The sequence below is a fragment of the Hemiscyllium ocellatum genome, chromosome 15 (genome assembly GCF_020745735.1).
Source record: "Hemiscyllium ocellatum isolate sHemOce1 chromosome 15, sHemOce1.pat.X.cur, whole genome shotgun sequence".
Taxonomy (NCBI): Eukaryota; Metazoa; Chordata; class Chondrichthyes; order Orectolobiformes; family Hemiscylliidae; genus Hemiscyllium; species Hemiscyllium ocellatum.
The window spans coordinates 55,470,088-55,482,702 of NC_083415.1; positions in this window are offsets into that span (position 1 = coordinate 55,470,088).

The following is a 12,615-nucleotide window of genomic DNA, read 5'->3' on the forward strand; positions in this document are numbered from 1 at the left end:
TCTGGGAGATTCTCGGTTGTGTTGCATAAATACTGAGGATTGCCAGTCACTGGCAAGGAACATTATCACTCTTTCTATAAAAGCAGGTATGGTAGTGATCAAATTTTGTGACTAATAATCACAAAATGAATTCAAGCCCCTCCATGGCAGTCATGGACTGGAAAGGGAGATATTCTGATATCTCCAATACCCATTTTCCTTCTGTTGGTAGTAAAATGTTGACAAAAGGTTGATGTATGTTAGACCATGAGACCATCAGACATAGAAGCAGTAATTAGGCCATTCAGCCCATCGAGTCTGCTCTGCCATTCAATCATAGCTGATAAGTTTCTTAACCCAATTCTTCCACTTTCTCCCCGTAACCCTTGATCCCCATGACAATGAAGAATCTATCTATCTCAGACTTCAATATATTCAATGACCTAGCCTCCACACCACTCTATGGCTGAAGACATTTCTCCTTATCTCCATTTTAAAAGTTATTCCCTGTAATCCAAGGCTGTGCCCTCTGGTGCTAGTCTCTCCTAGCAATCTTCCCAACATCTACCCTGTCCAGGCCATTCAGTATTTTGTAATTTACAGTTAGGTTCCCGTGGTCCCGCCCCCTCGCAGCACCTCATCCTTCTAAACTCCATTGAGAATAGACACAGAGTCATCAAACATTCCTCATATGTTAAACTTTTCATTCCTAGGACCATTCTCATGAACCTCCCCTAAACATGCTCCAAGGCCAGTACATCCTTCCTGAGATATAGAATAGAATCCCTACAGTGTGAAAACAGGCCCTTTAGCGCAATAAGACCACACCAAATCTCCAAAGTGTATCCCACCCAAACCCATTCCCCTACACTGTTACTCTACATCTACCCCTGACTAATGCATTTAACATCCACATCCCTGAACACTATGGGCAAGTTATCATGGTCAATTCACCTAAGTTGCACATCTTTGAATTGTGGGAAGAAACCGGAGCATCCAGAGGAAACCGACGCAGACACGGGGAGAATGTGCAAACTCCACACAGACCTGAGGATGGAATCGAAACCGGGTCCTTGGCGCTGTGAAGCAGCAATGGTAACCACTGAGCCAATGTGCTGCCCCCAAAGGGGGCTCAAAACTGCACATAATACTCCAAGTGTGGTTTGACCAGAGCCTTATCGAGCCTCAGGAGTACATCCCTGCTTTTATATTCAAGTCCTCTTAAGATAAATGCCATCATTACATTTGCCTTCCTAACTGCTGACTCAACCTGCAAGTTTACCTTCAGAGAATCCTGGACTAGAACTCCCAAGATTCTTTACAATTCAGACTTCTGAATCTTCTCCCCATTTAGAAAATAGTCCATGCCTCTGTTCTTTCTACCAAAGTGCATGGCCTCACACTTGCCCACATTGTACTCCATCTGTCACTTCTTTGTCCACTCTCCTCATCTGTCCAAATCCTTCTGCAGCCTCCCCATCTCCTCAATGCTACCTGCCCCTCTAACTATCTTTGTATCATTTGCAAACTTAGCCAGAATGCCCTCAGATTCTTCATCTAGATCATTAATGTATAAAGCGAAAAGTTGTCATTCCCAACACTGAATCTTGTGGAACACTACTTGAGTACCATCCTAAGAAGGACCCTTTTATCCCCACTCTCGGCTTTCTGTCAGACAGCCAAGCTTCCATCCATACCAGCACCTTGCCTCTAACAACATGTGCCTTTATCTTACTCAGCAGCTTCCTGTGCAGCAGCTTGTCAAAGGCATTCTTGAAGTCCAGGTAAATAACATGCATTGGCTCTCTTTGGTCAAACCTGCTCGGTACTTAGTCATAGAGTCATAGAGATGTACAACATGGAAGCAGATTCTTCGGCCCAACCTGTCCATGCCAACCAGATATCCCAACCCAATCGAGTCCCACCTGCCAGCACCCGACCCATATCCCTCCAAACCCTTCCTGTTCATATACCCATCCAAATGCCTCTTAAATGTTGCAATTGTACCAGCCTCCACCAATTCCTCTGGCAGTTTATTCCATACACATACCACCCTCTGCGTGAAAACGTTGCCCCTTAGGTCTTTTTTATAATCTTTCCTCTCTCACCCTAAACCTATGCCCTCGAGTTCTGGACTCCCCGACCTCAGGGAAAAGACTTTGCCTATTTACCCTATCTATGCCCCTCATAATTTTGTAAATGTCTATAAGGTCACCCCAACGCCTCCGACGCTCCAGGGAAAACAGCCTCAGCCTGTTCAGCCTCGCCCTATAGCTCAAATCTTCCAACCCTGGCAACATCCTTGGAAATCTTTTCTGTACGCTTTCACGTTTTACAACATCTTTCATAAGAAGGAGACCAGAATTGCACGCAATATTCAACAATGGCCTAACCAATGTCCTGTACAGCCGCAACATGACCTCCCAACTCCTGTACTCAATACTCTGACCAACAAAGGAAAGCATACCAAACGCCTTCTTCACTATCCTATCTACCTGCGACTCCACTTTCAAGGAGATATGAACCTGCACTCCAAGGTCTCTTTGTTCACCAACACTCCCTAGGATCTTACCATTAAGTGTATAAGTCCTGCTAAGATTTGCTTTCCCAAAATGCAGCACCTCGCATTTATCTGAATTAAACTCCATCTGCCACTTCTCAGTCCCTTGGCCCATCTGGTCAAGATCCTGTTGTAATCTGAGGTAACCCTCTTCGCTGTCCACTACACCTCCAATTTTGGTGTCATCTGTAAACCTACTAACTTTACCTCTTATGCTCACATCCAAAGAATTTATGTAAATGACAAAAAGTAGAGGGCCCAGCACCGATCCTTGTGGCACTCCACTGGTCACAGGCCTCCAGTCTGAAAATAGTTCTGTATCCAAATGGCTAGTTCTCCCTGTATTCCATGAGATCTAACCTTGCTAATCAGTCTCCCTTGGGGAACCTTGTCGAACCTTACTGAAGTCTATATAGATACCATCTACTGCTCTGCCCTCATCAATCTTCTTTGTTACTTCTTCAAAAAATTCAATCAAGTTTGAGAGACATGATTTCCCACACACAAAGCCATGTTGACGATCCCTAATCAGTCCTTGTCTTTCCAAATACATGTACATCCTGTCCCTCAGGACTCCCTCCAACAACTTGCCTACCACCGACGTCAGGCTCACTGGTCTATAGTTCCCTGGCTTGTCCTTACCACCTTTCTGAAACAGTGGCATCACGTTAGCCAACCTCCAGTCTTCCGGCACCTCACCTGTGACTATCGATGATACAAATATCTCAGCAAGAGGCCCAGCAATCACTTCTCTAGCTTTCCACAAAGTTCTCGGGTACACCTGATCAGGTCCTGGGGATTTATCCACCTTTAACTGTTTCAAGATATCCAGCTCTTCCTCCTCTGTAATATGGACATTTTGCAAAATGTCACCATCTATTTCCCTACAGTCTATATCTTCCATATCCTTTCCCACAGTAAATACTGATGCAAAATATTCATTTAGTATCTCCCCCATTTTCTGTGGCTCCACACAAAGGCCGCCTTGCAGATCTTTGAGGGGCCCTAATCTCTCCCTATTTACCCTTTTGTCCTTTATATATTTGTAAAAACCCTTTGGATTCTCCCTAATTCTATTTGCCAAAGCTATCTCATATCCCCGTTTTGTCCTCCTGATTTCCCTCTTAAGTATACTCCTACTTTCTTTATACTCTTCCAAGGATTCACTCGATCTATCCTGTCTATACCTGACATATGCTCCCTTTTTGTCTTAACCAAACCCTCAATTTCTTTTGTCATCCAGCATTCCCTATACCTGTCAGCCTTCCCTTTCACCCTGACAGGAATATACTTTCTCTGGATTCTTGTTATCTCATTTCAGAAGACTTCCCATTTTCCAGCCTTCCCTTTACCTGCGAACATCTGCCTCCAATCTGCTTTCAAAAGTTCTTGCCTAATACCATCAAAATTGGCCTTTCTCCAATTTAGAACTTCAATTTTTAGATCTATTCTTTTCCATCACTATTTTAAAACGAATAGAATTATGGTTGCTGGCCCCAAAGTGCTCCCCCACTGACACCTCAGTCACCTGCCCTGCCTTATTTCCCAAGAGTAGGTCAAGTTTTGCACCTTCTCCAGTAGGTACATCCACATACTGAATCAGAAAATGTTCTTGTACACACTTCAGAAATTCCTCTCCATCTAAACCTTTAACACTATGGCAGTCCCAGTCTAAGTTTGGAAAGTTAAAATCCCCTACCATAACCAATCTACTATTCTTACAGATAGCTGAGATCTCCTTCCAAGTTTGTTTCTCAATTTCCCTCTGACTATTAGGGGGTCTATAATACAATCCCAATAAGGCGATCATCCCTTTCTTATTTCTCCATTCCTCAAAGGATTCTAGCAGATTTGTCAGACATGACCTCTGCCTGATGAAACCACGCTAACTTTACTCTATTTTACCATGCACTTCTATGTATTTAGACATCTCATCCTTCACAATGGATTCCAGGATCTTACCCACAACTGAGGTTAAGTTAATCACTCTGTAATATTCCGTCTTTTGACTTGTTTCCTTTTTAAATCGGGGTGTCACGTTAGTGACTTTCCAATTCTCTGGGACCCTCCCTGATTCTAGCGATTCCTGAAAGATAACTACTAACACCTTGGCTATTTCTTCAGCTATCTCCCATAAAACTCTGAGGTACACTGCATCTAGTCCACGTGATTTTTTTTTTAGATTACTTACAGTGTGGAAACAGGCCCTTCGGCCCAACAAGTCCACACCGACCCGCCGAAGCGAAACCCACCCATACCCCTACATTTACCCCATTACCTAACACTACGGGCAATTTAGCATGGCCAATTCACCTGACCCCGCACATCTTTGGACTGTGGGAGGAAACCGGAGCACCCGGAGGAAACCCACGCAGACACGGGGAGAACGTGCAAACTCCACACAGTCAGTCGCCTGAGTCGGGAATTGAACCCAGGTCTCAGGCGCTGCGAGACAGCAGTGCTAACCACTGTGCCACCGTGCCGCCCACCGTATCCACCTTTAAGCCATTCAGTTTTTCTAGCACCTTCTCCTTGGTGATGGCCACCATACTCAGCTCTGCCTCCTCACTCTCTTGAATGTTTGGGATATTACTTGTGCCTTTCACCGTGAAAACTGACACAAAGTAATTATTCAGTTCCTCAGCCATTTTCTTGTTCCCCACTACTATCTCTCCAGCATCACTTTCCAGTGGCCCAATGTCCACTTTTGCCTCTTTTGCCCTTTATATATGTAAAGAAACTCTTACAATCTTCCTTTATATTACTAGCTTACATTCATATTTAATCTCCCTCTTTATCTTTTATTTTGTTGCCCTCTGTTGGTCTTGTAAGCTTCCCAATCCTCTACTTTCCCATTGGCCTTTGCCACATTGTATGCTTCCTCTTTTGCTTTTATGCTGTCCCCGACTTCCATAGTCAGCCCTGGTTGCCTCATCCTCCCTGTACCATGCTGCTTTTTCCTCGGGATGAATCTCTGCTGTGTCTCCTGAATTGCTCCCAGAAACTCCTACCATTGCTGTTCCACTGTCTTTTCTTCCAGGCTCCTCTCCCAGTCAATTCTACCCAGCTCCTCCCTCACGCTTCTGTAGTTTCCTTTATTCAGCTGAAACACCATTACTTCTGATTCTATCTTCTGTCTCTCAAATTGCAGAGTTCCTTCACGTTAAGCTCCCTTATCAAGTACGCCTCATCGCACAACACTAAATCCAGTATTGCCTGTTCCCTAGTGGGCTTCACCACAAGCTGCTCCAAAAAGCCATCTCATAAACATTTCACGAATTCCTTTTTTTTGCAATCCACTACCAATCTGATTTTCCCAGACCACTTGCATATTGAAACCCCCATGATCACTGTAACTTTGCCTTTCCTACATATCTTTTCTATCTCCTGGTGTATCTTGTGCCCCAGCTCCTAACTACTGTTTGAAGGCCTGTACATAACTCCAACTATGGATCCTTTCAGCTTTGCGGTTCTTCAATTCTACTCATCCAAAATCCATACCATCTGACCCTACTTTGTTTCTTCTTCTTGATTTAATTTCATCTCTTACTAATAAGGCAACCCCATCCCCTCTGCCCACCTGCCTATGTTTTCGATATGATGTGTATATCTTTGAATATTCAGTTCCCAATCCTGATCCCCTTGCAGCCAAGTCTCCATGATGCCCACCTTGTCATACCTGCCAATTGTGATCTGCGCCACAAGCTCATTTACCTTATTCCTTATACTGCGTGTATTTAAATATAACACCTTCAGTCCTGTATTGACTATCCCTCTTCTCATTGGCATTCATTTATCCAGTAAGCTTGAAGTTTGATTGCTAACCCTTTCCATACACTCTGTCCTATTTGTGTCTGTGTTGGAGATATTAATAACCTCTCCTGAGTTCCACACTCTTACTTCCTCCTTTAATTCGGATTTTCTAATTTCCCCTATAACTGAGCACTCCACATTTAGTTTAAAGCCCTGTAACAACCCTAGTTGTGCGATTCGCTAGGATTATGGTCCCAACACGATTCAAATGAAAACTGTCCCATCAGAACAGGTCCCTTCTTCCCCAGTACTGATTCCAATATCCCTTGAATTCAAACCCATTTCTCCCACACCAAACTTTGAGCCACGCATTTACTTGCTTCATCTTATTGACGCTGTGCCAAATAGCTCATGGTTCAGGGAGAAATAAAACATAGAACATCAAACATTACAGTGCAGTACAGGCCCTTCGGCCCTCAATGTTGTGCCGATCTGTGGAACCAATCTGAAGCCCATCTAACCTACACTATTCCATTCTCATCCATATGCTTATAAATGCCCTTAAGATTGGCGAGTTTACTACTGTTGCAGACAGTGTGTTCCATGCTCCTACTACACTTTGAGTAAAGAAACTATCTTTCACATCTGTCCTATATCTATCAACCTTCAATTTAAAGCTGTGTCCCCTCATGCTAGCCATTGCCATCTGAGGAAAAAGGCTCTCCCTGTCCACCCTATCTAAATCTCTGACTAATTTATATGTCTCAATTAAGTCACCTCTCAACCTTCTTCTCTCTAATGAAAACAGCTTCAAGTCCCTCAGCCTTTCCTCGTCAGACCTCCCCTCCGTACCAGGCAACATCCTAGTAAATCTCCTCTGAACCATTTCCAAAGCTTCCACACCCTTCCAATAATGCAGTGACCAGAACTGTACACAATACTCCAAATGTGGCCGCACCAGAGTTTTGTATAGCTGCAGCATGATCTCACGGTTGTGAAATTCAATCCCTCTACCAATAAAAGGTAATACACCATATGGCTTCTTAACAACCCTACCATCCTGGGTGGCAACCTTTAAACATCTATGTATATGGACACAGAGATCTCTCTGCCCATTTACACTACCAAGAATCTTACCATTAGCCCAGTATTCTGCATTCCTGTTACTTCTTCCAAAGAGAATAACCTCACACTTTTCTGCATTAAACTCCATTTGCCACCTCTCAGCCTAGCTCTGCAGCTTATCTATGTTTCTCTGTAACCTATAACATCCTTCATCACTATCCACAACTCTACCGACCTTAGTGTCATCCACAAATTTACTAACTCATGTCCTCCATGCCCTCATTCAGGTCATTTATAAAAATGACAAGCAACAGTGAACCCAAAACAGATCCTTGTGGTACTCCACTAGTAACTGAAATCCAAGATGTATATTTCCCATCAACCACCACCCTCTCTCTTCTTTCAGCTAGCCAATTTCTGATCCAAATCTCTAAATCACCCTCAATTCCATGTCTCTGTATTTTCTGCAATATGTGGGGAACCTTATCAAATGCCTTACTGAAATCCATATACACTACATCAATTGCTGTACCCTCATCCACCTGTTTGGTTAACTTCTCAAACAACTCATTAAGGTTTGTGAGGCACACCCTACCCTTCACAAAACTGTGCTGACTATCCCTAATCAACTTATTCCTTTCTAGATGATTATAAATCCTATCTCTTCTAACCCTTTCCAACACTTTACCTATAACAGAAGTAAGGCTCATAGGTCTATAATTTCGAGGATTGTCTCTAGTCCCCTTCTTGAACACCGGAACAACATTTGCTATCCTCTAGTCTTCTGGCACTATACCTGTAGACAATGATGACATTAAGATCAAAGACAAAGGCTCGGAAATCTCCTCCCTGGCTTCCCAGAGAATCTTAGGATAAATCCCATCTGGCCCAGGGGCTTAACTATTTTTACTCTTTCCAGAATTGCTAACACCCCTTCCTTAGACACCTCAAACCCATCTAGTTTAGTAGCCTGTTTCTCAGTATTCTATTTGACCACATTGTCTTTTCTAGTGTGAATACTGACGAAAAGTATTCATTTAGCACTTCCCCATCTACTCTGACTCCACGCACAACTTCCCACTACAGTGCTTGATTGGCCCTAATCTTACTCGAGTCATTATTTTATTCCTGATATAACTAGGGTTTTCCTTCATCCTATCTGCCAACAATTTCTCACGTCCCCTCTTGGCTCCTCTTAGCTCTCTCTTTTGGTCTTTCCTAGCTAGCTTGTAACGCTCATGCGCTCTAACTGAGCCATCACGTCTCATCCTGACATAAGCCTTCTTCTTCCACTTGACAAGAGAGTCAATTTCCTTCGTAAACCACAGCTCCTGCAGTAGCTGATCCTTGAATAAGCTCTGCATTTTAACTGTGCCCATCCCCTGCAGTTTCCTTCCCCATCCAATGCATGCTAAATCTTGTCTAATTGCATCGTAATTGCCTTTCCACCAGCTATACCTCTTGCCCTGTGTTATACACCTATCCCTTTCCATCACTAAAGTAAACATAACTGAATTATGGTCACTATCACCAAAGTGCTCACCAACCTCCAAATCTAACATCTGGCCGGGTTCATTACCCAGTGCCAAATCTAATGCAGCCTTGTCCCTTTTTGGCCTGTTTACATACTGTGTCAGGAAACCCTCCTGCACACAATGGACAAAAAATGACCCATCTAAAGTATCTGAACTGTAGTATTCCCAGCCAATATTTGGAAAGTTAAAGGGCCCCATAACAACTACCTTGTCACTCTCACTCCTATCGAGGATCATCTTTGCTATCCTATCCTCTACATTTCCATTTGGAGGCCTATAGAAAACGCCCATCAGGATAACCTCTCCTTTTCTGAGTTCTGCTTTATAATTTAGCTCCTAGCTGTTCATACTCCCTTAGCCAAATCTCTGCCCTAGTTTTATCTATGTCATTGGTACACACAAGGACCATGACACTGGATTTTCCCCTTCCCACTCCAGGTTCCTCTGCAGCCCAGATGAGATTACTAGATTACTAGATTACTTACAGCGTGGAAACAGGCACTTCGGCCCAACAAGTCCACACCAATCCCCCGAAGTGCAACCCACCTTGATCCATTACCCTACATTTACCCCTTCACCTAACACTATGGGCAATTTAGCATGGCCAATTCACCTAACCTGCATAGTTTTGGATTGTGGGAGGAAACCGGAGCACCCGGAGGAAACCCAAGCAGACACGGGGAGAATGTGCAAATTTCACACAGAGAGTTGCCCGAGGCCCGAGATATCCTGGACCTAAGCACCAGGCAAGTAACACAACCTTCAAGACTCTCAATCCTGGTCACAGAGAACTATCCCCAAATACAACAACATTTCTCTTCTGTCCCCCCACTTGACTGGCTCCTTGCATCATTCCAGCAGACTTGTCAGTCGGTGCTGCGGTCAGTCAGCTCACCTTCCCTGTAGTCCCCATTCCAGTCCACACATGAACCTGTGGGACAAGGACAGAGGCTGAAGCTCCTGCATCTCTCCCTCCTGGTCCCTCTCCCTGCCTCACTCACAGCCATATCCTCCTGTCCCTGACCAATGGCCAAATTCAAGTTAGTTAGTCTGAGGGATGTGACTGTCTCCTGAAACCCAGCATCCAGGTAACTCTCCCTCTCTCTGAAGTATCACAATGTTTGAAGCTCAGACTCCAGCTGATCGAATTTGAGCCAGAGTTCTTCCAGCAACCAACAGTTATTACAGACATGGTCACTGGGAATCACAATGGGGTCCATCAGTTCCCACATCATGCAGAAACAAGACATCACCTGACTCTCCATCCTTATGTTATTTAATTAGTTTTGATATTTTTAAACATCTTTAACTGTTTTTGTATCTCTGCCTATGCAAGTTGTAACCTATAAATTAACAAGATTCAATTTAATACAGATTCAAATTTACCAGACCCCTTATCAGACTATCAAATCACAGCCCTTCTGTGACATCACTTCCCATATTCCCCCTCAGGATCAGAAACTCTTACCTTCCCAGACTGCTCTCCATCCACTCCTGCTCAACTCTGGTCCTGAAGAGCCAGTGTTCCCAAAACCCTGTTAGCACTGGATCAGTCTCAAAGTCACCATTCACAGATTTTCATAGATTTAAACAAGGGTTATTAATTATTCACACATACCCCAGAAAGTTTATGCCACACCATACACTCAGGAAACATACAAATTAAAAAAGCTAGTTTTATTCTACATGTGTTAGAACCACAGTGGTCAGCAGTTCAATTGAGTTTGACAGTCTAGTGATGGAGAGAACTTTTCCCAATTTGGACAGGTACATTCAAATGGTGAAACAACTGTACAGAAGCCAGTTTCCCATCGCCAAGTCCTGCTTTGTTTCCATGTGTACAGTACATTGGCTGTGGCAAGCCAGCTCAGAGTCAATCCCTGCAGTGAGGATACTTTCTGGATTCCCTGTTTATTTTTTTTCTCTTTTTTTGGACACTGGTCCAGCTCCCTCAAGAGCCAGCACTCAGAGTGAACGTCCCTGTTTATTTTTTCTTTCTTTTTTTTCTTTTTTTTTCCTAACAGGGAAAACACCCGAGTGGCCTGTGACAAGCAGTGCCCTTCACATCAAATAGCTCCTATGTATTTATTTATTTATTTCTCTCTTTTTTTTTATTTTTTTCCCAGCACCCATGGTGTGTGTGCGGGTGTGAGACACAGTGAGAGACACAAGGTGTACGAATCTTTATTCAATTTCCACCACCAGGAAGATAGGAAAACACCCGAGTGGCAACTTCCCTGTTTATCTCTGTCAGCCAGGGTCCCCTGATTGGCCCAGGTTAATAACCCCAATTAGGGGATCTCATAGTCAATAAGATCCATCTGGTTCCAATCACTAGACATGTGTTGGTCAAATCCGAATTAAGTCCTTTGAAATAAAGCCTGTTCAACTGGTTGGGTAAAAAGAGGTTCATCTAACTATTAATCGAGGTTTCCAATTTCTTTTAGGTTTACTTGGAGCTATTAAGCTACAAGTTGGTGGACACTATTAAAAGACTATGTCATGAGATTCTTGAAAGGCAAGATGGCACATCTTTTCTATGCAAACCAGGACAGAACTGATACGATTAATGGTAGGGCCCTAGGAAATGTTGCCGAATAAAGAGACCTAAGGGTGCAGGTGCATAGTTCCTTGAAAGTGGAGTCGCATGTATACAGGTTAGTAAAGAAGGCACAAAAACAGAGGTTGCTGGAAAAGATCAGCAGGTCTACCAGCATCTGCAAAGAGAAATGGCTTGGAAAGGGTGGATGCTAGGAAATTTTTTCCGTTAGGCGAGGAAACTAGGATCCGTGAACACAGCCTTAAAATTAGAGGGGGTCAATTCAAAACAGAAATGCGGAGATATTTCTTCAGCCAGAGAGTGGTGGGCCTGTGGAATTCATTGCCGCAGAGTGCAGTGGAGGCCGGGACGCTAAATGTCTTCAAGGCAGAGATTGATAGATTCTTGATGTCTCGAGGAATTAAGGGCTACGGGGAGAATGCGGGTAAGTGGAGTTGAAATGCCCATCAGCCATGATTGAATGGTGGAGTGGACTCGATGGGCCGAATGGCCTTACTTCCACTCCTATGTCTTATGGTCTTAAATCATAATTAACATTTCGGGTCCATTGAACCTTCCTCAGAACTGGTGAAGAAGGCATTTGGCATGTTTGCCTTCATTGGTCAGAACATTGAGTATTGGAGTTTGGAGGTCATGTTGTGACCGTACTGGACAATAGTGAGGCCACTTTTAGAATACTGCATACAATTCTGGTCACCCTTCTATGGGAAGAATGTTGTTAAATTTGAGAGGGTGCAGAAAAGATTTACAAGGCTGTTGCCAGCACAGGAGGGTTTGAGCTATAGGGAAATGCTGAATAGGCTGGGGTTGTTTTCCCTGGAGTATTAGAGGCTGAGGGGTGACCTTATAAAATCATGAGGGGCATGGATAGTGTGAATGGCCAAGGTCATTTTCCTTGGGTGGTGTAGTCTAAAACATTAAAATAGGTGCTGTAGTGGACAGTAAAGAAGATCATCTCAGAGTACAACGGGACCTTATCAGATTGGCAAATGGGCTGAGGAGTGGCAGATAGAGTTTTATTTAGATTAAATGTGAGGTGTTGCAGTTTGGTAAGGCTAACTAAGACAGGACTTATGCACTTAATGGTAGGGTCCTGAGGAGTATTGCTAAACAATAAAAATTTTGAAACTGACACCACAAGTTAATTTCTGCAATCTGATATA